At 43.7% G+C, this 26571-nt stretch overlaps 1 pseudogene; it reads right to left on the minus strand.

Moving 5' to 3' along the window:
* Positions 1-1609: 1609 nt before the first annotated feature.
* On the minus strand, positions 1610-25470 carry LOC106596330 (prickle-like protein 1; annotated as a pseudogene).
* Between the last annotated feature and the right edge of the window lie 1101 nt (positions 25471-26571).

Consider the following 26571-nt stretch of genomic DNA (forward strand, 5'->3'; position numbering starts at 1 on the left):
TCTTCTTCTTATTGGTGTCCTTTAGTAGTGGTTTCTTTGCAGCAATTCGACCATAAAGGCCTGCTTTCATGCAGTCTGCTCTGAACAGTTGATGTTGAGATGTGTCTGTTACTTGAACACTGTGCAGCATTTATTTGGGCTGCAATTTCTTAGGCTGGTAACTCTAATGAACTTATCCTCTGCAGCAGAGGTACCTCTGGGTCTTCCTGTCCTGTGGTGGTCCTAATTAGAGCCAGTTTCATCATAGTGCTTGATGGTTTTTGCGACTGCACTTGAACAAACTTTAAAAGTTCTTGACGTTTTCCGGATTGACTGACTGTCGTTTCTCTTTGCTTATTTGAGCTGTTCTCGGCATAGTATGTACTTGGTATTTTACCAAATAGGTCTATCTTGTCACATGCACAGGCTTCCCTGTGGCTCAGTTGGTAGAGCATGGTGTTTGCAACGCCAGCATGGTGTGTGCAACGCCAGGGTTGTGGGTTCGATTCCCACGGGGGGCCAGTACAATTTATATTTTTTTAAATGCATGAAATGAAATGTATGCATTCACTACTGTAAGTCGCTCTGGATAAGAGCGTCTGCTAAATGACTAAAATGTAAATGTATCTTCTGTATACCACCCCTACCTTGTCACAACACAAATGATTGGCTCAAACGCATTAAGGAAAGAAATTACACAAATGTACTTTTAACAAAGGCACATCTGTTAATTGAAATGCAGTCCAGGTGACTACCTCATGAAGCTGGTTGAGAGAATGCCAAGAGTGTGCAAAGCTGTCATCAAGGCAAAGGGTGGCTACTTTGAAGAATTGCAAATATAAAATATATATATTGATTTTAATACATGATTTCATGTGTTATTTCATAGTTTTGATGTCTTCGCTATTATTCTACAATGTAGAAAATAGCAAAAATAAAGAAAATCCCTGGGATGAGTAGGTGTGTCCAAACTTTTGACTGGTACTGTAAGGATCCAGTTAAAAAGCAAAGTCTTGTTTTATGAACTCTTCCTGCTAGGTACATTTGATTTGAGATTGCAGCAGCTGAAGCAAGACTTTTGGTGCTACTGCCTGGGAGTAGGATTGTGCTACTTGTGTAAAGTCTTGTATGGTCTGAGAATATACACGTTCTCTCTTTTCTTTTGTATGGAAAATGTGTTAATCTGACTATGACCTACTTCAGCCAGTATGGCACTGGCCTGCTATGTGTGATTTACATTTTGTGTTTTTTGACAGATTATTGTATTCACCACCAGTGCTAATTTTCTCTGGGGGGGGGTTAGAAAAAAACACTTTCTAAACGTCAGATGCTCAACTCAACTTTCTGTATGTGGAACTGACTCGTCTTTGATTTGTGATTTAAATGATTTTTGAGTATAACAATAATAAAGATGTTTTTATTATGTAAATGGGTTGTAGACAATGTAGTATCTACCATTCACATATCAGGTTTGGTGCCTCCGATGGTACTTTGTGGGTCAGTGTTTGGTTTAGGTGCACTGCTTGAACACCAAGTTATTTGCATTGTATATTTTAATATTTACTTTGTCCAAAAATGCTATCAAATCAATTATTCTAGTATATACGAGAAACAAACATTTTCTGAAACATTGGGTAAGAATATTTATTTAAAGCTTCTTTACATCACAACAGTTAAGTATTCATGGTATAATGACCTGCGCTGTATAAAGGGCATGTATGGAGAAGACCTCTAATGTAAATGAATCTCCACAGGTTGCTTTTACATTGTATTTTACACCCTGAGGGACAAGCGTGTTAGAGAATAAACATTGGAATACAGGAAAGACTCAGGGTATCACATTACATTGATGTTGAGAGGTTTAAGAGCAACTTCATGTTAATTGTTAGCCTACCAGAAACCAGATATTATGGCACTTTGATTTGAGTAAGCAGATGGTTTGTATCCTGGCAACAGTTGGTTTGTTTTTGTAAAGCCTTGATTGATTGACAAGTGATGCGTGCAAAATAGCTCTGCTTGTTACTACGACAACAGCTTGTCCCGCCTCCCTACGCCAACTTTGTTTACATCAAAACCAGAAAAATCTCAGTTAAAACTTGGGGATATAAAAATACCAGTATTAACATTTTAACTTAATATATACATTCATATTTTGTACTATTAAATAATTATGTTGGTTTGTCTCTAGAAGTCTACTTTACTAACTATTCCTCTCCCTGTCAGCAATAACAATAGTGCATTAATTGCCATTTAATGCACACAATGGTATTGCTGGAATACTTTCAATGGTTCATCATACAATGTTGTAAAAAAAAAACAAATGTGTTTTTTGGTGAATTTTATAAAAGGAAAAGAAAATGTCTTTTTTTAGGTCTCCTGGCATGGTTTGAGTGTTAGACATGACCCATAATAAGAAGTCCAATAATATGGACAATGTTTTGTCCAGCAAGTCAAACTACAAAGAACTGGTCTCACCTGTCCACAAATGATTACTGCTGGAAGTAAAACAGAGAATGTACATCTAGATTATGAAATGATGCAGTTCTTGCCTCTGTGACCCTTCTTTCTGGATTTAGTCCGTGAGTCGTTGGGCGACATGGCCGTAACGCGTGTTGGGAAGTCCTCAGTGTAGTATTGATACCTGCTAGTAACCCTGGGCTGGGGAATGAGCTGCCCCAGGAAGTAACCTTCCTCCTCAGAGTCTGAGGAAGAAGAGGAGCAGGTGGAGCACCAGTCTTCCTCGTCAGCGTATAGGCCGCCTAAGAAGCGGTCACGATCCCGGTCGCCCCGAGCCTGGAGGGAGTAGTCCGAAGTGGTGTGGGGATAGGGTGGCGGCCTGTGAGCACCAGGGCCAGGTTGGTTGAAGAGGGCCGCGTGGTGTTCCTGAAGGGAACTCAGACCATGTCCCTCGTAGGGCCTCTGCACCCGTTCCTTAGGCAGCAGGTTAAGAGCGTTGTCCGAGCGGGCTCTGCGGTTGTGGTGGCGGCTGTGGTGGTGCCGGCGTGGCCTTTCGGGGTCCTCGTGGTGGTACACCCTCCGACGCGTCCTCTCACTCTGAGGAGGCTGACGCACCGCCAGGTTCTGGTAAGACCCGTTATCCACCGTGTCCTCAGAGAACTTGACCATCTGCTGGCCAGGTGGCCGTGTGGACTGGGACCTGCTCCTCCTCAACACTGGCAGCTGAAGGTGAGGTGGTGGCACCTCCTGTTTAGGAGGGAGGGGTGGGAGGGGCAAAGACACCGGCCCCTGTACCCTCTGCACCCCCCTCAACACCTCCTCTTCTTCCTGGTCTGCTGCCCCCTCCTGGGGATCGAGAGAGTTGGCGCTGCGGTGGAGCATGGAGGAGTTGAGGGTGCCCATGATGCTCATCTTCTCACAGTCTTCTGGGTCCAGCAGGTTGTGGAGGGAGTAGAGGATCTGACCCTCCTTACTGTCTCCATCCGCTGACGCACCTGGGAGGACAGGACAATATAAAGTTGTGTTACTCGAGAAAGAAGCAGGAAAACAAGAGTTCTTTACTGTATCTAATTACTGTAGCTATTTTGTTTCATGGCTTTTTATACTATCTTTTCCTGTTCCATTTACATCTCCATTATTACACTGGAATTAAGAACTGATCGCCGACGACCTTTACCAGACTACTTTCACCAGAAGTTCACCAAACACTGTTTTACAGTAAACAAAGAAGCGCATGTGATATGAACTCTTACCAGTGATGTTAGAGAGGGCTAGAGAGTCCATGGAGTCTCCGACACTGTGCTCAGTCTTCCTCAGCTCGTCTGTGATACACTCCAGAGAGTCTTCACACCACTGCCTGGGGTCCAGCATCCATAACCCTGCTCCCCCAGCGCTAACCCTCTGGTCCATCAGCCCCTGGTCCAGATCCAGATCATGGATCTTTCTGGCACTAGCAGGGCCTGGGTGGCTTCCGTAAGCCGAGTCCCCAAGCCCGTCTTGGGACTGTGCCCAGTACATCTCAGGCAGGTGCTTCTTACTGACCAGCCCATCCTGGGACTGGGCCCAGTACATCTCAGGCAGGTGACTGTGGCTCTGGTTCGTGGGACTGGTGGAGGTGGAGGCGGGTTTAGTCTCAGGCTTCAGCCAGGGTTCGGCTGACCTACTGGTGCTGGGTTCCTCTGAAGGCTGCGTCTGGAACACCCCGGCGCGGTCCCCGAACTTCAGCAGGAGCTGTGTCATGTAGTCCTCGTGTTCGGCCCACTCCTCTGGATCCTCCGGAGCGTCCTCTCGGTCCCTCCAGGTGTGCACCTCAGTGATGCCCATGTGGGACAGCTTTTGCCCCACAATATCCATATCTCTGTCCTCTCTATCTCCGTATAGACTAGGAGTCTTGTTATAGTCAGCCACTGCAACCGGGTTGAAGAGCTGGGACTGCCTCCACTGTTCAGCCACCGGCTGGCTACTCTTACCCATGTGGCTCTGGCGGGATTCACGAGAGCCGGCGGACTGGAAGACCGAGTCGGAGGAGTCTGAGGCGTAGACGTCCTCTCCCAGGCTGCAGGCCTTGGAGCAGTAGATACGGCCCTGCTTGGGCAGGAAGGGACAGCCCAGCAGGGAGCTCTTACACTGGGCACAGCAGAAACACGTGTCTGTAGCGTGCCAGTGGACACCCTCGTAGGTCATCTGGGCGTGGTCCACTCCTGGTGGAGGCAAGAAGGGAGGGAGAGAGGAATGGAGGGAAGAGAGGGAGAGGTGGTGAATGTAGAGCGACATCTCTAAAAGGCTTCAGCAACAGGCTACACATTATGTCAACAACTCTTTATTTATTCCAGTAATCAGGCATAGATTGACCACATATGAACCAGAGATATTGACTCACCTATATTCTCCCCGCAGGCTTCACAGTACTCCGCGTACAGAGACTCGAAGCAGCCGCAGCAGTAGGGGCGGCCATCTTTCATGATGTATCGCTGACCGCCGAGCACCGTCTCACACTCGAAACAGGCAAAGTGCTTCATGTGCCAGTGACGCCCCTCGGCCTCCGTGCACTCATCAGAAAAAAATTATCTGAGGGGGATAAACATGTTTAAATACTCTGCTACTTATAGAATAATTAGGAAACAGACAAACACAAGATGAACTCAACTTCAGTTCCTAATTGTGCAGTAAGCTTATTGGTCACATCGCTTCAGTAGGCTACTGTCTATCTCCAGTGTTTAATGAGCAGACTGACTAAAGCCTAACTACTGTACTGTATGTTGAAAAAAAGTCTGCCATTGTTTCAAGCCAACACTTCAATGTTTCATGTCTGCAATGAGTTAACCTCATCACAGGTTATTGATCACACACACACACACACAGTGATCTCACCTCATCACAGGTTATTGATCTCACACACACACACACACACACACACACAGTGATCTCACCTCATCACAGGTTATTGATCACACACACACACACAGTGATCTCACCTCATCACAGGTTATTGATCACCACACACACACACAGTGATCTCACCTCATCACAGGCTGAGCATCGTGGTTTCAGCAGCTCAGCGTGGTGTCGTCCACAGTGGATCTTTCCGTCCTGGTGGAAGTAGATAAGGTCTACCAGCAGCTCCTGACACGTGGCGCACGCAAAGCATGCTGGATGCCAGCACGGCCCCGGACCCGCCCGCGATGCAAAGATGGCCATCTCTCCTCCACTGATGCCCTCACCACACTGGGGATGAAACAACATCACATCATGTTCATATGGAGAAGGATGGGGTATCGTTGAAGAAGCAGGGTATACATAGCCTGTTCCCAGATCTGTCTGTGCCAGTCATGTGACAACGATCCTAAGAGTTGGCAAGACAGCACAAACTGATCTGGGACCATGTGACGTGCAAAAGATATCAACAAGCGCGTTGCTTAATGTATTGCTTAATTAAGTTACCAGCAAAACTGAACGGATCCCTGAGTCATGTCAAGCGATGTTTCAGTCCACATAAAACACCAAGGAATGAGCAAATTGTTATGGTGTTTGTGTCCTTGTGTCTGTGTTGTTTTGTTCTGTACATGTTTAAGTAAAACCAAACACTATACTATAGCCTCATCCCTCCAGCTCACCAGAGCATGTCTGAACATACAGTCATCAGTCTTTAAATAACCACTGCCAGACCTGGGTTCAAATACTATTACAAGTCTTTCAAATACTTTAATTGCTTGCTTTAACCAGCCTAGAGTGACAGATGGGCAGTGGTCCCATTGCGCTAGGCTAGCTCAATCAAGCCAGGCTAAAGTATTTGAAATGATCTCAAATACTATTTGAACCCAGGTCTGAGCACTAGGGCCACAGGACACCGCTCACAGCTGTTGTCCATTATTACCAAGCCACCATCGGCCTTGGAAACCGGGGTGTCGTGTGTCCCCTGAAGGTACGGCAATCAAAACTACAGCTATAGGCAAAGCCACGCCACTTTGTGTCTCTCTCTCTCTCTCTATTTCTATCTCTCGCTCTGTCTATGTCTCTCTCTGTCTATGTCTATGTCTCTCTCTCTCTTTCTATCTCTCTCTCTGTCTATGTCTCTCTCTCTGTCTCTCTGTCTGTACGGGTGGTATAACAACATGCCAGTATTCAGTCACTCAAACCAGCCATGCCTTTACAACATGCCAGTCACTAGTCTCATAGGATGTGGTCACTAGTCTAATAGGATGTGGTCACTAGTCTAATAGGATGTGGTCACTAGTCTAATAGGATGTGGTCACTAGTCTAATAGGATGTGGTCATTAGTCTAATAGGATGTGGTCACTAGTCTAATAGGATGTGGTCACTAGTCTAATAGGATGTGGTCACTAGTCTAATAGGATGTCTGGTCACTAGTCTAATAGGATGCGGTCACTAGTCTAATAGGATGCGGTCACTAGTCTAATAGGATGTGGTCACTAGTCTAATAGGATGTGGTCACTAGTCTAATAGGATGTGGTCACTAGTCTAATAGGATGTGGTCACTAGTCTAATAGGATGTGGTCGCTAGTCTAATAGGATGTGGTCACTAGTCTAATAGGATGTGGTCACTAGTCTCATAGGATGTGGTCACTAGTCTAATAGGATGTGGTCACTAGTCTAATAGGATGTGGTCACTAGTCTAATAGGATGTGGTCACTAGTCTAATAGGATGTGGTCACTAGTCTAATAGGATGTGGTCACTAGTCTAATAGGATGTGGTCACTAGTCTAATAGGATGTGGTCACTAGTCTAATAGGATGTGGTCACTAGTCTAATAGGATGTGGTCACTAGTCTAATAGGATGTGGTCACTAGTCTAATAGGATGTGGTCACTAGTCTAATAGGATGTGGTCACTAGTCTAATAGGATGTGGTCACTAGTCTAATAGGATGTGGTCACTAGTCTAATAGGATGTGGTCACTAGTCTAATAGGATGTGGTCACTAGTCTCATAGGATGTGGTCACTAGTCTAATAGGATGTGGTCACTAGTCTAATAGGATGTGGTCACTAGTCTAATAGGATGTGGTCACTAGTCTAATAGGATGTGGTCACTAGTCTAATAGGATGTGGTCACTAGTCTAATAGGATGTGGTCACTAGTCTAATAGGATGTGGTCACTAGTCTAATAGGATGTGGTCACTAGTCTAATAGGATGTGGTCACTAGTCTAATAGGATGTGGTCACTAGTCCACAGTGATCAGAAAGGACTTGTGGTATGTGCCTTTTAAATCCATTTTTAAGGCCCTTTAACATGCCAAACTATGACAATTACATTTCACAAGCTGGAACAAAATCTATTGTACATCACTAAGTCTTTTTAAACAGGATTTGAAGGCTTTCAACAAGCCAAACTGTAATCAATTCTATTCACAAGCTTTGGCAATATAAACATGTGTTTCCCATGCCAAAAAAGCCCTTTGAATTGAATTGAGAGAGAGAGAGAGAGAGAGAAGAGAGAGAGAGAGAAAGAGAAAGAGAGAGAAAGCGAGAAGGAGAGGTTTATTGTAGTCTGTAGAGCACTGGGTTAATGGGTGCCTACTGACCAGTGGTACAGTTGAAATGAACGCAACACCCTGTTAACATTTATTTTTGACTGCAGGAAATTGGGCCCATTGATTTTGCTGGAATAACTTCCACGCTCGGGTTGAGCATGAGCTCCTAATGTCCACACTTCCTCCTCTCTGCTCCCTCTGAGTGGGTTAGTTGTTAATGAGACAGACTCTGCCCTTGATTAAATCCTCACATTATCACTGGCGCTTTAGGCTTACGTCCCAAATGGCACCCTATTCCCTACATTGTGCACTACTTCCCTCTGGGCCCTGGTCAAAAGTAGTACACTATGTAGTGAATAGGATGTCATTTGGGACGCACCTTTAGAATAGAACAGAGTGAGGCCAAAGGGGGTCGGTAAGTCTTTAAATAAACAACTAGCGTATTGCCCAGTGTCGTTAGCTTGTTGTCGTTTCCTGCTCTGCCTAGCAGGAAGAGCTTCAGGAGGGAGAAGCAGCTCTTTATAGGATTGCTGCTCTGCCTAGCAGGAAGAGCTTCAGGAGGGAGAAGCAGCTCTTTATAGGATTGCTGCTCTGCCTAGCAGGAAGAGCTTCAGGAGGGAGAAGCAGCTCTCTATAGGATTGCTGCTCTGCCTAGCAGGAAGAGCTTCAGGAGGGAGAAGCAGCTCTTTATGGGATTGCTGCTCTGCCTAGCAGGAAGAGCTTCAGGAGGGAGAAGCAGCTCTTTATGGGATTGCTGCTCTGCCTAGCAGGAAGAGCTTCAGGAGGGAGAAGCAGCTCTTTATGGGATTGACATGTAATGAGGAAGGGAGAGACATATTTACTGGTTTTAACGTAATTTGGGAGAGATTTTATTACTCGCTCCCCAGACTTGTATCGAAATGTTTTATAAGATAGCAATACAGTTTGTTCTCGCAGTGTGGGTGGGTGCGCATGTGTGCGAACGTGGTGTGTGTGTGTGTATGTGAACGTACATGTTCACAGAGGGTGTGTTGCAGGGCTCGAGGGAGCATCCTGGGGGTTCCTCTCCCCAGAGCCTCTCTCTTTCTCTGGACACTGAACATGTGGAGCTCCCTCTTCTCCTCCTCACTGAGAGAGTGGCAATACCGCACCTGGCAGGGGGGGGGAGGAGGGAGGGAGGGAGGAGGGAGAGAGAGAGAGAGAGAGAGAGAGAGAGAGAGAGAGAGAGAGAAAAACACCAACTCAGTTTTTACCCAACAGATAAAACCTTCACATTGAAAACCCTCACTGCTTCCACCACAGATGTATTTTATGGTTATGTTATGGAAGAACACATGTTGTTCCCCTCGAGGCTCACCCCAAGGATGGCATGAATGTACACACATCAAGCCTGATGTTTAGAGCAGACAATTACCACACAGATAAATAAAAACGAGCGGAAGACTAACAACCAACAATGGGCCTTGTGGTTCCCTAACAACAGCAAACAACGCTGGTACACAACGAGATCCCTCGGAGCGTCGCTCTCTAAACGTTCTCCGGTGTGTGTGTGTGTGTGTGTGTGTGTGTGTGTGTGTGTGTGTGTGTGTGTGTGTGTGTGTGTGTGTGTGTGTGTGTGTGTGTGTGTGTGTGGGGGGGGGCGTGTGTGCTCCCGCGCCCGTGTGGCTGTGTGTGTGCCCTACTTTAAGGAGGCCTTGTAAACCACAGCTATGCCTGGAATCTCCCCTTCTCCCCTGATGCAGAATGCCGCTCTGCTCTGAGCCTGGCAGCAAACATCATAAAGTCACTCAGTCAGACGCTTTATTGTTCCATGGAACAAACTCCTGCCCACCTACAGGACTGGAGCAGAGCCCTCTGTGATAGCCCCACATAGCCCCTGGGCAGATCTCCCAGTGTAAACTGTGCTGACTAAAGGGGTGGGTTACAATGTGGTCCAAGGAGTGCTGGTTTACAATCTAGAAAGACAGAACAAGGATCCGGTTGTGTTTAAATGCAGTAATGCACCATATGTTACTATGGCGATTGTAGTGGGCGATGTGAGTGGTTTGTCTTTACTAGAATACCTCCACTGTGACGAGGTGACATTCTTTAGTCAGCATTAACCTGGCCTGATCCCAGATCTGTGTGGTTAAAGTCATCTCCGCTGACTATCACTGTCTGGGTGAAGCACATTCAGATCTGGGACCAGGGCCTGTATTCACAAAGAGTGTCTAGGATCAGGTTTGTGAATACTAATCTCTCATGGACAGATGTATGTAAATTGAAGTGGTACCGTAGCATCTGTTGGAATTGGAATGTGATCTGTGGGATAACCAGCAGCAGTAGGTGTTTCGCAGGTGATTCACACAAATCACCATTTTCCAGGTGTTAGCATCTTTCGAATTTGGAAGGGGAGGGGACATTCAGCCCGTAACTTGCACAGAGAGAGGGTCAAGCTCCTCGTTCCGGTTCCGTTCCTCGTTCTAGCATCTCTTAATTCCTTCTCTTAACACGTATGGACCCAGAACCTAATCGAGCAGCTGACAGTTAGTTCTGGGTTAACCATGACTATTTAAATACAGACCCAGTAGATTAACTCTCTGTCCTGGGTTCAGTTCTTACCTCATTGTCATGAGGGGGCAGCTGGTAGAGCAGACCCAGTAGATTAATTGTCTGGGTTCAGTTCTTATCATTGTCATGAGGGGACAGCTGGAGAGCAGACCCAGTAGATTAACTCTCTGTCCTGGGTTCAGTTCTTACCTCATTGTCATGAGGGGACAGCTGGTAGAGCAGACCCAGTAGATTAACCCTGTCCTGGGTTCAGTTCTTACTCTTGTCATGAGGGGACAGCTGGTAGAGCAGACCCAGTAGATTAACTCTCTGTCCTGGGTTCAGTTCTTACCTCATTGTCATGAGGCGGCAGCTGGTAGAGCAGCTGTCTGATCCTGTGTTTCTCTCCAGGACTGTTGACGTAGGGGACCTTGTCCTCTGGAAGACAGGAGAAATACTGCTGTACCTGGGAACGCAGGGACAGAGGGATGGGAGGAATGGTTAAAACAGTCTTAGTTCTGTCATTCTGCAAATCCACCTTCAATCACACAGGTTCCTGGTTGGTCTTAATGGTTTAGTAGTTCAGTTGGAGGGTGATGCTCACCCTAAAAAGGCCAGGCATACCTCCAGGATCTGTACTGCCCTGCATCATAAATACCCCACTGGGCTCCATGACAAGAGCACAATCCCAGCTGCTTAAAGAGCTTTGTTCGGGACAGATCCACCATGATATGCCAACAATGGCCAGGGTCAGTCAGTCAGTCACAGTCAGTCAGTGGAAAATCACTCAGGTCACAGTTCATACAAGACTGGTGCTTCTGTTGACTGATTGACCATTTTTACAATAGTTATCCCACCAACCAACTACATGTTCTTGATTAATGTTTCCATCTCTCCACCATGAGTTCATGACTATCTATGAGGCCTCCACACATTCTAGAGGTGTAGAGAGTGAAGGGCTGGGAAACAAGGGGGACTGGGTGGGGGGGAGTAAGGTTACAAAAACAAGGTATTTGGCTTGGGAGGCCTCCTGTTGATTTCAGACCTTCATTACTTCCATGTGTGCTCATGGTTAATGAGAGGGTGGGGAGAGATAGAAGAGAGAGAGAGAGAGAGAGAGAGAGAGAGAGAAGAGCTTTTGGGAAAGAGAGAGAGAGCTTTGGGAAAGTGCCACATAGCCTGGAGTCAGAGGCCAGACCTGTTTGCAGTCAGAGCTGAACTGTAAAGAAAGCAGCCAGTCTTAATGATGCTACGGCCACACAGTCAGTATCACTAGGAAGGAGGCATAAAACACTCTCAACCACTCTAGCCCCACAGGCTAACAGGCCACAGTAACGATCTGCTGAGTTTGCATGTTAGTGCACTAACTGAAAGGGAACATATATTTATAATAGCTTGTACACTCTTAGAACCCTTTTAGGTTCTAGACAGCACCTTGGTTTCTTCGGCTGTCCCCGTAGGATGATCCTTTGAAGAACTCTTTTTGGTTCCAGGTAGAACCCTTTTGAGTTCCATGTAGAACCCTCTTCTACATGGAACTCAAAAAGGTTCTACCGGGAACTGAAAAAGGTTCTTCAAAGGATGGAACCTACCTGGAACCAAAAAGGGTTCTCCTATGGGGACAGCTCTAGAACCGTTTTGGAACCTTTTTTTGTAAGAGTGTATAGTTTATGCCACATTGGGACTTAATAGTAGACTGGTTTTAACAGTCAGAGAAAATAGAAGGAAGCAACTGAGACAAATATATTTCAACAACATTCCAGCAAAAACATGGGGTAATAGGACGGTAGTACCCAAAAATAGAACTATGAACCCCTAAACCATGGGATGTATAGCCTAGCCCTAGACTCACTCACTCTGAAACAGAACTGTAAACCATGGGATGTATAGCCTAGCCCTAGACTGACTCACTCTGAAACAGAACTGTAAACCATGGGATGTATAGCCTAGCCCTAGACTCACTCACTCTGAAACAGAACTGTAAACCATGGGATGTATAGCCTAGCCCTAGACTCACTCACTCTGAAACAGAACTGTAAACCATGGGATGTATAGCCTAGCCCTAGACTGACTCACTCTGAAACAGAACTGTAAACCATGGGATGTATAGCCTAGCCCTAGACTCACTCACTCTGAAACAGAACTGTAAACCATGGGATGTATAGCCTAGCCCTAGACTGACTCACTCTGAAACAGAACTGTAAACCATGGGATGTATAGCCTAGCCCTAGACTGACTCACTCTGAAACAGAACTGTAAACCATGGGATGTATAGCCTAGCCCTAGACTGACTCACTCTGAAACAGAACTGTAAACCATGGGATGTATAGCCTAGCCCTAGACTCACTCACTCTGAAACAGAACTGTAAACCATGGGATGTATAGCCTAGCCCTAGACTGACTCACTCTGAAACAGAACTGTAAACCATGGGATGTATAGCCTAGCCCTAGACTGACTCACTCTGAAACAGAACTGTAAACCATGGGATGTATAGCCTAGCCCTAGACTCACTCACTCTGAAACAGAACTGTAAACCATGGGATGTATAGCCTAGCCCTAGACTGACTCACTCTGAAACAGAACTGTAAACCATGGGATGTATAGCCTAGCCCTAGACTGACTCACTCTGAAACAGAACTGTAAACCATGGGATGTATAGCCTAGCCCTAGACTGACTCACTCTGAAACAGAACTGTAAACCATGGGATGTATAGCCTAGCCCTAGACTCACTCACTCTGAAACAGAACTGTAAACCATGGGATGTATAGCCTAGCCCTAGACTGACTCACTCTGAAACAGAACTGTAAACCATGGGATGTATAGCCTAGCCCTAGACTGACTCACTCTGAAACAGAACTGTAAACCATGGGATGTATAGCCTAGCCCTAGACTGACTCACTCTGAAACAGAACTGTAAACCATGGGATGTATAGCCTAGCCCTAGACTGACTCACTCTGAAACAGAACTGTAAACCATGGGATGTATAGCCTAGCCCTAGACTGACTCACTCTGAAACAGAACTGTAAACCATGGGATGTATAGCCTAGCCCTAGACTGACTCACTCTGAAACAGAACTGTAAACCATGGGATGTATAACCTAGCCCTAGACTGACTCACTCTGAAACAGAACTGTAAACCATGGGGTGTATAGCCTAGCCCTAGACTGACTCACTCTGAAACAGAACTGTAAACCATGGGATGTATAGCCTAGCCCTAGACTCACTCACTCTGAAACAGAACTGTAAACCATGGGATGTATAGCCTAGCCCTAGACTCACTCACTCTGAAACAGAACTGTAAACCATGGGATGTATAGCCTAGCCCTAGACTGACTCACTCTGAAACAGAACTGTAAACCATGGGATGTATAGCCTAGCCCTAGACTGACTCACTCTGAAACAGAACTGTAAACCATGGGGTGTATAACCTAGCCCTAGACTCACTCACTCTGAAACAGAACTGTAAACCATGGGGTGTATAGCCTAGCCCTAGACTGACTCACTCTGAAACAGAACTGTAAACCATGGGATGTATAGCCTAGCCCTAGACTGACTCACTCTGAAACAGAACTGTAAACCATGGGATGTATAGCCTAGCCCTAGACTCACTCACTCTGAAACAGAACTGTAAACCATGGGATGTATAGCCTAGCCCTAGACTGACTCACTCTGAAACAGAACTGTAAACCATGGGATGTATAGCCTAGCCCTAGACTGACTCACTCTGAAACAGAACTGTAAACCATGGGATGTATAGCCTAGCCCTAGACTCACTCACTCTGAAACAGAACTGTAAACCATGGGATGTATAGCCTAGCCCTAGACTGACTCACTCTGAAACAGAACTGTAAACCATGGGATGTATAACCTAGCCCTAGACTCACTCACTCTGAAACAGAACTGTCATTTTTGGAAAACACTGAAAAACATTGACATGATGACCTGTATTACCATGATTATTATTTGTCTTAATTCATATAGATCAGTGTTGACTCTATCCTACTTTCTCCCGACTCCTCCAGACGGACATTTCCAGGAGATCACAGGCACTCTGCAGGAGGGGCGAATGGCATGTCAGTACGTCTGTATTTATAGACTCTAGACATTAAACATTAAAGCCTGAAGTCTGGCTGCAGCTTGTTTGAGGATTTGTCTCGGATGGCTTCACTTCTGTGTTCAGTCTGATCTCAGTGGAAGGCAGTGTGTGCGTGTTGAGTGGGGGTTCTGTGTGTGTGTGTGTGTGGTGTTGGTGTGGAGGGGGGTGGTTCTGTGTGTGTGTCACAGGAATTCTATGCCTGTGAGGGGTTGTTAGAATATCGGGGGCAGAGAGAGATATAAAATCTGTCAGGAGACTCAGTAGGTTTGGAGAAAAGTCCTATTGCTGCTATTCTCTGTGTGCTGTAACGTCCACAGTTTGTGAAACTGACAAATAATGTGACTCTACATCTCACCACCAAGGGATTTACAAATCAAATCAAATAATGTGACTCTACATCTCACCACCAAGGGATTTACAAATCAAATCAAATAATGTGACTCTACATCTCACCACCAAGGGATTTACAAATCAAATCAAATAATGTGACTCTACATCTCACCACCAAGGGGATTTACAAATCAAATGAAATAATGTGACTCTACATCTCACCACCAAGGGGATTTACAAATCAAATCAAATAATGTGACTCTACATCTCACCACCAAGGGATTTACAAATCAAATCAAATAATGTGACTCTACATCTCACCACCAAGGGGATTTACAAATCAAATCAAATAATGTGACTCTACATCTCACCACCAAGGGGATTTACAAATCAAATCAAATGATGTGACTCTACATCTCACCACCAAGGGATTTACAAATCAAATCAAATGATGTGACTCTACATCTCACCACCAAGGGGATTTACAAATCAAATCAAATGGATTTATAAAGCCCTTTTATGTCAGCATTCCTCCTGATCTGCAACAGTTAACATTAGGAGTGGATTGATTCCTCCTGATCTGCAACAGTTAACATTAGGAGTGGATTGATTCCTCCTGATCTGCAACAGTTAACATTAGGAGTGGATTGATTCCTCCTGATCTGCAACAGTTAACATTAGGAGTGGATTGATTCCTCCTGATCTGCAACAGTTAACATTAGGAGTGGATTGATTCCTCCTGATCTGCAACAGTTAACATTAGGAGTGGATTGATTCCTCCTGATCTGCAACAGTTAACATTAGGAGTGGATTGATTCCTCCTGATCTGCAACAGTTAACATTAGGAGTGGATTGATTCCTCCTGCAGGTCGGGGTCTACTATTAGCCTATCTATGTGGATGGACATTCAGTTTGCCTGCTGTGTTTTGTGACATTCAGATATGGGTTACAACCAATGGTCACTGTGATGTGATCTGTCACGAACAGCTCCCCGCTACCTCTCCCCAGGAGGAGAGTCATGAACTGTTCCAGGTCCAGAGGTTTGGTGAACTGGCCCCTTGTGTTCTACACTCAACGCTGCATCTCAACCTCACCTCAGGAAGATGGCAACATCCTGTCACTTGGCTTTAAGTGTGGTGTGTGTGTGTGTGTGTGTGTGTGTGTGTGTGTGTGGTGTGTGTGTGTGGTGTGTGTGTGTGTGTGTGTGTGTGTGTGTGTGTGTGTGTGTGTGTGTGTGTGTGTGTGTGTGTGTGTGTGTGATGCCTATCCCAGTGTCACACCAGCCCTACCAGATGTTCTGTTTCCACCTCGAGCCAAAACTCTGGACCCATCCAACTCAACCCAATGGATGACAATACAGTATTGTCTATTGTCCATCATGTTATATTTACAGTCATGTATCTCCATCATGTTATAGTTACAGTCATGTATCTCCATCATGTTATATTTACAGTCATGTATCTCCATCATGTTATATTTACAGTCATGTATCTCCATCATGTTACAGTCATGTATCTCCATCATGTTATAGTTACAGTCATGTATCTCCATCATGTTATATTTACAGTCATGTATCTCCATCATGTTACAGTCATGTATCTCCATCATGTTATATTTACAGTCATGTATCTCCATCATGTTATATTTACAGTCATGTATCTCCATCATGTTATAGTTACAGTCATGTATCTCCATCATGTTATATTTACAGTCATGTATCTCCATCATGTTATATTTACAGTCATGTATCTCCATCATGTTACAGTCATGTATCTCCATCATGTTATAGTTACAGTCATGTATCTCCATCATGTTATATTTACAGTCATGTATCTCCATCATGTTACAGTCATGTATCTCCATCATGTTATATTTACAGTCATGTATCTCCATCATGTTACAGTCATGTATCTCCATCATGTTATAGTTACAGTCATGTATCTCCATCATGTTATATTTACAGTCATGTATCTCCATCATGTTATAGTTACAGTCATGTATCTCCATCACGTTATAGTTACAGTCATGTATCTCCATCACGTTATATTTACAGTCATGTATCTCCATCATGTATATTTACAGTCATGTATCTCCATCATGTTATATTTACAGTCATGTATCTCCATCATGTTACAGTCATGTATCTCCATCATGTTATATTTACAGTCATGTACTCCATCACGTTATATTTACAGTCATGTATCTCCATCACGTTATATTTACAGTCATGTATCTCCATCACGTTATAGTTACAGTCATGTATCTCCATCACGTTATATTTACAGTCATGTATCTCCATCATGTTATATTTACAGTCATGTATCTCCATCACGTTATATTTACAGTCATGTATCTCCATCATGTTATATTTACAGTCATGTATCTCCATCATGTTATATTTACAGTCATGTATCTCCATCACGTTATATTTACAGTCATGTATCTCCATCATGTTACAGTCATGTATTCTCCATCATGTTATATTTACAGTCATGTATCTCCATCATGTTATAGTTACAGTCATGTATCTCCATCATGTTAAAGTTACAGTCATGTATCTCCATCACGTTATATTTACAGTCATGTATCTCCATCATGTTATATTTACAGTCATGTATCTCCATCACGTTATATTTACAGTCATGTATCTCCATCATGTTATAGTTACAGTCATGTATCTCCATCATGTTATATTTACAGTCATGTATCTCCATCATGTTATATTTACAGTCATGTATCTCCATCATGTTACAGTCATGTATCTCCATCATGTTATATTTACAGTCATGTATCTCCATCACGTTATATTTACAGTCATGTATCTCCATCATGTTATATTTACAGTCATGTAACTCCATCATGTTATATTTACAGTCATGTATCTCCATCATGTTACAGTCATGTATCTCCATCATGTTATATTTACAGTCATGTATCTCCATCATGTTATATTTACAGTCATGTATCTCCGTCATGTTACAGTCATGTATCTCCATCACGTTATATTTACAGTCATGTATCTCCATCATGTTATAGTTACAGTCATGTATCTCCATCACGTTATATTTACAGTCATGTATCTCCATCATGATAGTTACAGTCATGTATCTCCATCATGTTATATTTACAGTCATGTATCTCCATCATGTTATATTTACAGTCATGTATCTCCGTCATGTTACAGTCATGTATCTCCATCATGTTATATTTACAGTCATGTATCTCCATCATGTTATAGTTACAGTCATGTATCTCCATCATGTTATATTTACAGTCATGTATCTCCATCATGTTATATTTACAGTCATGTATCTCCATCATGTTACAGTCATGTATCTCCATCATGTTATATTTACAGTCATGTATCTCCATCATGTTAAAGTTACAGTCATGTATCTCCATCATGTTATATTTACAGTCATGTATCTCCATCATGTTACAGTCATGTATCTCCATCATGTTATATTTACAGTCATGTATCTCCATCATGTTATATTTACAGTCATGTATCTCCGTCATGTTACAGTCATGTATCTCCATCATGTTATAGTTACAGTCATGTATCTCCATCATGTTATAGTTACAGTCATGTATCTCCATCATGTTACAGTCATGTATCTCCATCATGTTATATTTACAGTCATGTATCTCCATCATGTTACAGTCATGTATCTCCATCATGTTATATTTACAGTCATGTATCTCCATCATGTTATAGTTACAGTCATGTATCTCCATCATGTTATATTTACAGTCATGTATCTCCATCATGTTATAGTTACAGTCATGTATCTCCATCATGTTATATTTACAGTCATGTATCTCCATCATGTTATAGTTACAGTCATGTATCTCCATCATGTTATATTTACAGTCATGTATCTCCATCACGTTATATTTACAGTCATGTATCTCCATCATGTTAAAGTTACAGTCATGTATCTCCATCACGTTATATTTACAGTCATGTATCTCCATCATGTTATATTTACAGTCATGTATCTCCATCATGTTATATTTACAGTCATGTATCTCCATCATGTTATATTTACAGTCATGTATCTCCATCATGTTATATTTACAGTCATGTATCTCCATCTAATTTGGCTGAAGGTGATGATGCTGTTGACTGTCATCTTGATTTAGCAGGCACCAAACACATATACACATGCATTCATTTACTGATTTTATGTGATGCCATTGAGGTGGTCATTGTTAGTGACCGTAGTTACTGGAGAAAGCTTGTGGTTGACTATTCAACAGACAAATGAGGATATGATGATGATGATGATGATGAAGATGATGCCGTGCTGCTCACCTGTTCAGGTCTGAGTCCAGGCGGTACCCAGGCGTATTCCTCCAGGGCACAACCTGAGTCATCGTCTGACGTAGAGCTCCTCTGGAAGCCCAGGGTCAGTTTCCCCAGCTTCCCCCCCGTCCGCTGCTCCATATCCAGGCCCCGGACACCCACACCCACAGGCCGCTCCAGGTTCATCACACGCGGGCGCTGCCCGAGGGAGACACAAAAGGAGAGAAAGTGTTATCAAATGTCCCCAAATTCAATGTTTAGAATAATTCCTCATTCAGTCAGTGGTTCTTCAGGCTTTATATATCGGGAGAGACATCTCTATATCAAACGTTGTTGTCTGTTTCTGCTTTCCTGAAAACACTTTGTAAACACTGGTCTGCTCTCGTATAGAAACAGAGCGGCAGGTAGCCTAGATCCTAGTGGTTAGAGCATTGGGCCAGTAACTGAAAGGTTGCTGGATCGAATCCCCGAGCTGACAAGGTAAAAATCTGTTGTTCTGCCCATGAACAAGGAAGTTAACTCACTGTTCCCCGGTAGGCTGTCATTGTAAATAAGAATTTGTTCTTAACTGACTTGCCTAGTTAAATAAAGGTTAAATAAAGAAACATCAGTATCTGAATGGCAGGTTGTAGTTACAGTAGATGACAGGTTGTAGTTACAGTAGATGACAGGTTGTAGTTACAGTAGATGACAGGTTGTAGTTACAGTAGATGACAGGTTGTAGTTACAGTAGATGACAGGTTGTAGTTACAGTAGATGACAGGTTGTAGTTACAGTAGATGACAGGTTGTAGTTACAGTAGATGACAGGTTGTAGTTACAGTAGATGACAGGTTGTAGTTACAGTAGATGACAGGTTGTAGTTACAGTAGATGACAGGTTGTAGTTACAGTAGATGACAGGTTGTAGTTACAGTAGATGACAGGTTGTAGTTACAGTAGATGACAGGTTGTAGTTACAGTAGATGACAGGTTGTAGTTACAGTAGATGACAGGTTGTAGTTACAGTAGATGACAGGTTGTAGTTACAGTAGATGGCAGATTGTAGTTACAGTAGATGGCAGGTTGTAGTTACAGTAGATGACAGGTTGTAGTTACAGTAGATGACAGTATCTGAATGGCAGGTTGTAGTTACAGTAGATGACAGGTTGTAGTTACAGTAGATGACAGATTGTAGTTACAGTAGATGACAGGTTGTAGTTACAGTAGATGACAGGTTGTAGTTACAGTAGATGACAGATTGTAGTTACAGTAGATGACAGGTTGTAGTTACAGTAGATGACAGACTGTAGTTACAGTAGATGACAGGTTGTAGTTACAGTAGATGACAGGTTGTAGTGTGCCTATATCATGTAGTGTGCCAATATAATCCTAGAGTTGAATCCCTACATGAAGTACCACTGTACCAGATCATATACCTCCAACTCAGCAACACTGCTGGCCTGAATGTAGGGTCAGTAGGGTTTAACAGTGAGCTGGATGGATGCTCACAGCCCTTACTGTAGAGTTAAGCCTGTGCAGTATATTAGATAGGTTAGTGGAGTACAGCTTGACTGTTAAATGAATCTGCTTTTATAATCCTGATTAAATCCCCTAACATCACATGACACTGAACTGTACATTGAGTCAGAGACCTTTTGTACCGGGCACATCCAAAGCTGTACATGTGTAAAAAATGCTGAGTATTTAATACCTATACTAGGTCTGTGGTTTACAGGTTGTTCAAGGACAGGAGGCTTGTGGGACTGACACAGAGCAGTACATTCAGAGACCTGTTGTACTGGTCACAGTGAAACACTGCTGGGTCATAGGTTGAGGTTGTATTGGGGACAGGGGGCTTGTGGGACTGACACAGAGCAGTACATTCAGAGACCTGTTGTACTGGTCACAGTGAAACACTGCTGGGTCATAGGTTGAGGTTGTATTGGGGACAGGGGGCTTGTGGGACTGACACAGAGCAGTACATTCAGAGACCTGTTGTACTGGTCACAGTGAAACACTGCTGGGTCATAGGTTGAGGTTGTATTGGGGACAGGGGGCTTGTGGGACTGACACAGAGCGGTACATTCAGAGACCTGTTGTACTGGTCACAGTGAAACACTGCTGGGTCATAGGTTGAGGTTGTATTGGAGACAGGGGGCTTGTGTCCATGGCGACACCACAGTACACGTGTACGAGGACATGATATCTCCTTATATGACACGGCTTTGTGTCTGTGATTGTCTAAGGCACACATCACTCTTTCACAAAATCTCAGCCATTTTAGGTACCTTTCAAAGCAGGCATTTTAAAGGACCTGATAAGAAGGAGGTGGCGGTTTACAGCAAGAGACGTTTATCACTTCAGACTCTCTTCTCTCTTATCTCTGTTCACCTACTTCAGAGCCCTCTCTCCAGCTGCATCGCAAATGCCACCCTATTCCCTATATAGTGCACTACTTTTGATCAGAGCTCTAAGGGAGCTCTATGTGCCCTGGTCAAAAGTAGTGCACTAAATAGGGAATAGGGTGCCATTTGGGATGTACACTATGTCGCTGTCAGATAACGTGGTTTAAGCCTTAGAGGTGTTAAAAACCCCACTTCTGTTTTGTTTGAGCTCCTTTGACGTGCAAATGAAGACCAGAATAGCCTGAGAAAAGCACCCTTGTTTGGGGAGAAAGTTTGAATTTCACAGACGCCCTCTAAACTTAATGGAAGTTCACTCTTGAGTCACAAGCAGGGACCTTCTTCTAAAAGATTAGGTACTTCACAAGGACTGTCACAAGAGAGACCAAATGTCCCGAGAGTCTGAGTATGTAGGCCTAATACCTTTCTGTCTCATTTCTTTTATTTTGAAGTTTAACAAAAACATGTCAATAACCTGCTAGTTGTGGAAAATATTTACACAAAATCAAATCCTCTAAACTAATGTCAACTAATGTATTCTGAGATGTAATTTAAATGCCTTCACATTAGTTAATCCCAGTCTAAAGCCCATTCAAACAGAGATGCTCATTCTGACTCAGCCAGTCAACATCACTGTGGAGAAATGAATGGGGAAAGTTTGTTTGAAATTGAATACAGTTACAACAAGCCCTGCAGCTTCTAACCAACAAATGCAAAAAGGGTTCTAAAAGCTCAAGCTGTAAAACTGGAACTGTGCTCATTTCACCCACAGAACACAACCTAGTGGCTATGCCAGCGTTTTACCAAGTAGGACCAGATAAAGATATCCCTCATTAGTTCTTCTAATCTAACACAACCTGAGGTCTCTGTGGTATTATTAGTACTCAGTGTTGACAGCACAGATATATATATATTTAATTAGGCCAGTCAGTTAAGAACACATTCTTATTTACAATGACAGCCTACCGGGGAACAGTGGGTTAACTGCCTTGTTCAGGGGCAGAACGACAGATTTTACCTTGTCACCTCAGGGATTCAATCCAGCAACTTTTTGGTTACTGGTCCAATGCTCTAACCACTAGGCAACCTGCCACCCCAATATGTTCTATAATTCAATAACTGTATGTTTTATATGGATTTCTATGGTTGCCAGATTCTATTGACTCTTTCCCGCTCAATCAGAGCCAATATCCTGCCCAATCCACTAAAAAAGTAGCCCAATTTTAGATGCCCTTTCTTGCTACAGTAGGTGCTCAATGCCTTTCCTTGCGTGAGGTAAAACACTTTCCCTAAGTACCCTTGAGACATTATCCAACGGCCAAGCAACCGAGTCACGAGATGGACGGACAGATAGAGAGCCATTTGCTAAAGGCTTGTCATTACAATAATTGTCTAGGTCATGTCCTCAAGAGAAAACTGTGATGGATTTCTGGGAATAGCCTGCTAGCACAGCGTCTAGACGTGAAATATGTTGTCCTCCAAACATTTAATTACAAGGGATAAAAATAACACATTTTGTGTAGCCCAGTTCTGACCACACCAAGAGAAGATTTCCCTGTGAAAGAATCTAAGAAATTCTCCTGTGAATTTATTCCTAACCCCACCATCCCCCATCCTCTTTACCCCAACCTCTGCTTTTAGAAAGTCAAGTAAGGAAAGTCAGGAAAAAGCCCCAGCAGATTCCTGAGCCAACATACACAGGTAGTCCCATTACACCTTGTCACCCGTTGGCAATAACACAATGTGTCTTCATCAAAAACAAAAACAAAACGTCTAACTTACTACCCTGCTCTGCTCCTTTAAACCCAAGCCAAAGAGAGACGACCGGAGGGAAAGAGATTTCTTTTTTGTTTTTGAAAAAGGCATTTAAAAAGTCCCAACATCGACACTATGTAAACACACTCCAGCTGGAGGGTATGGCCCTGTTGTTCCTATACTGACACATACTAAAGGCCTCTGAGTGGCGCAGTGGTCTGAGGCACTGCATCTCAGTGCTAGAGGACACTACAGACCCTGGTTTGATTCCAGGCTGTATCACAACTGGCAGTGATTGGGAGTCCCATAGGGCAGTGCACAATTTGGCCCAGCATTGGTAGGCTGTAAATAATAATTTGTTCTTAACTGACTTGCCTAGTTAAATAAAGTTTCAATAAAATAAACATATGAAGGGTAGCATCTCAAATGGCACCCTATATAGTGCACTACTTTTGACCAGAGCCCTATGGGAATAGGGTGCCATTTGGGAAACATCTGAAGGTCAGGCTTTGTAGTAAAATAATTACCTGATCATAACATAACATGGCAGTTTAAATGTATACAGTCTCTGGGCTAAGATGACCTCCACGCAGAAATGCTTGGTGGTAAAAAAAAGCGACAGAAAACGTAAGAGGGGAAAAACATCTACAACAACACAAACTAGCAGGACACTGACACCGTCTGAATCCTTGAACGGAACACCCGGTCAGAAGACGGACGACACCAGTCAAACAGCTGCTTACTTGCATTGGTGGCACAAGTAACCTAAGCAATAGATGGCAGGAGGTACAAGGACTATGAAATTGTTCTCCAAATATAAAGTATTGGTACTTACGAGAACAGAAAATATGAGTGTGAGATTCATTGCACAGTCATCTCCATTTTAAGTTTATTGTGAATGCTGAAATGTTTTGCTTATTCTTTGGTGTTTTGAGTTCAATATTATGTTACGTAATGACTGCAAATAATATTTTATTTATCTAATGCAAATTATTACATTAGTTTAAAAATGAATGCCTATAACAGATTTCATATGGCAATATCCTGGCATATCAAATACAGTGTACGGAGATGTTTTTGTTATTACTACCAGATAGCATTTACAGCTGTAGTGATTTACACTGAAGAATATGATGAATCCCTGCATATAGGCAGAACACAATAGAAACACAATCAGAGCAAATAGTGAAAACAGTCAAGCAGACAAGAGTCACTGACTCCTACAGATGTAGGATCTTAATATAATCACACATATGTAGGAGTTTCTCTAACCATAACCCTAAAGATAGGAGTATATCTAACCCTAACCCTATGTAGTATGTAGCTAGATCATTATGGTTGGAAAGGGGACTCTAAAGGCAGAGGTCGTCCCTCAAAACCTGTCTTGATGTAGAGTGTTATTCCAGGGCCAAATAGGTGTCAGGGCCAGGGATAGGGTGGCACAGGGGACTAACACGGTTTGAGTGAGACCACCTGCACATACACATCCTGCCTCGCTGTTGATACATATACTGGCAGCTGACAACACTGACAGTGGGAGCGGGCAGGGAGGAGAGAGAGAGACACAGCGATATAGAGCCTCATCTGTCTCACCTCCCCTCCGTTGACGTCAAACAACCACTCACACGCATCCCGTTCCACATACTTCTGAACGAAGCCTAACCATTCTCACTCTGCCAACACATCGTTCATCCGTTCACAGCAGTTAGCTCTACCCATAACAAATCTGAATCTACCCAGTAATTATAACTCTACATTCACAGAGCTTCCACTCCCTCTACATTGTAATGGTTTTAAATCACTTTCCAAAAAGTATGAATTGCTCTCTGTTGCATCTGAAGGAGCCCGAGGCACAACTCTTACCTCTATGAAAAGCATTGGTCCTCTCCTCTCTTCTCAAACCCCTCAGTCACAAGATGACTCTCCCAGCCTCCGCCACAGCGCTAGAGGTCCGGCTGCATGCCCACAACACTACTCCCACAGAGTCTAATCTATCCACAGGGTCCTCCAATTTCCTCCAACGTTGGTCTATCCAAGCTGTCTCAGTGTTAGACCAAGGATAATCAATTGGTCTAGTTCCAAAATGAAAAGGTTTCACAAAGCACATATACACATGGAGGTGATGTTTCTGTCTCCAGTGTCTGAGTGAGTGTGTGTGTGAGCTGTACTCACCCTGCTCTGGCACTCAGGCCAGCCCCTCCCCCGCCCCCTCCTCCCTCCCCCTCCCTCCTCCCCCTCCACCCCTCCTCCTCATCTCCCTCCTCCTCATCCCCTCCTTCCTCCCCCTCCCTCATCCTCCTCCTCCTCCTCCCCCTCCTCCTTCTCCCTCTCTCCAGCCCTCCCACTGCACTTTAAATACACTTCAAGAATCAACAGCCACAGCCAAGCTCCCCACCGTTCCCCTCACCCCTCTCCCCTGACCTTTCCCCTCACCCCCTTCTCCTCTCCCCTCCTCCTTTCCCCTCACCTTCCTTCTCTCTAACATCCCTCTGACCAGATGACTGTCCACAACATTTCCACACACTGACCGGCGTCCCAATCGCTGCACAGCCGTACACGTTCTCATTCTCAAGTGGGCAACAACTTACAGACACAAACGCTCTGCTTCTCTCTCTCTCTCTCTCTCTCTCTCTCTCTCTCTCTCTCTCTCCAAACCTCTGCTATCACCAAGTGGTTTCTCCTCACCAGAGAACAGATCCAGGGTTATGTCAGAGGCTCTCTGTTGAGAAAACATCTGTGGTTCAATCGGTTGCACCATTTGTTGAAGTCTGATGTCCTGGTGTTCCAGCTTTAAACCTCAAGTACACAGAACACTAACCATTATGTGAAATAATGGAAGAGCTATTTATCAAATATTGTTTCATTATTGCTTCCAGCTAAATAAATAGATGACCTCAGAATTATTGCAGGAAGCAAGCTGAGTGTTTTGGAAGTGTCTTTTGGAAGTGTCTTCAAATCAAATCAGATTTTATTGGTCACATACACAAGGTTAGCAGATGTTAATGTGAGTGTAGCGAAATGCTTGTGCTTCTAGTTCCGACCATGCAGTAATATCCAACAAGTAATCTAACAATTTCACTAACAACTACCCTTTACACACAAGTGTAAAGGAATGAATAAGAATATGTACATATAAATATATGGATGAGCGATGGCCGAACGGCATAGGCAAGATGCAGTAGATGGTATAGAGTACAGTATATACATATGAGATGAGTAATATAGGGTATGTAAACATTATATAAAGTGGCTAGTGATACATTAC

This window comes from Salmo salar, unplaced genomic scaffold (genome assembly GCF_905237065.1).
Source record: "Salmo salar unplaced genomic scaffold, Ssal_v3.1, whole genome shotgun sequence".
Classification (NCBI taxonomy): domain Eukaryota; kingdom Metazoa; phylum Chordata; class Actinopteri; order Salmoniformes; family Salmonidae; genus Salmo; species Salmo salar.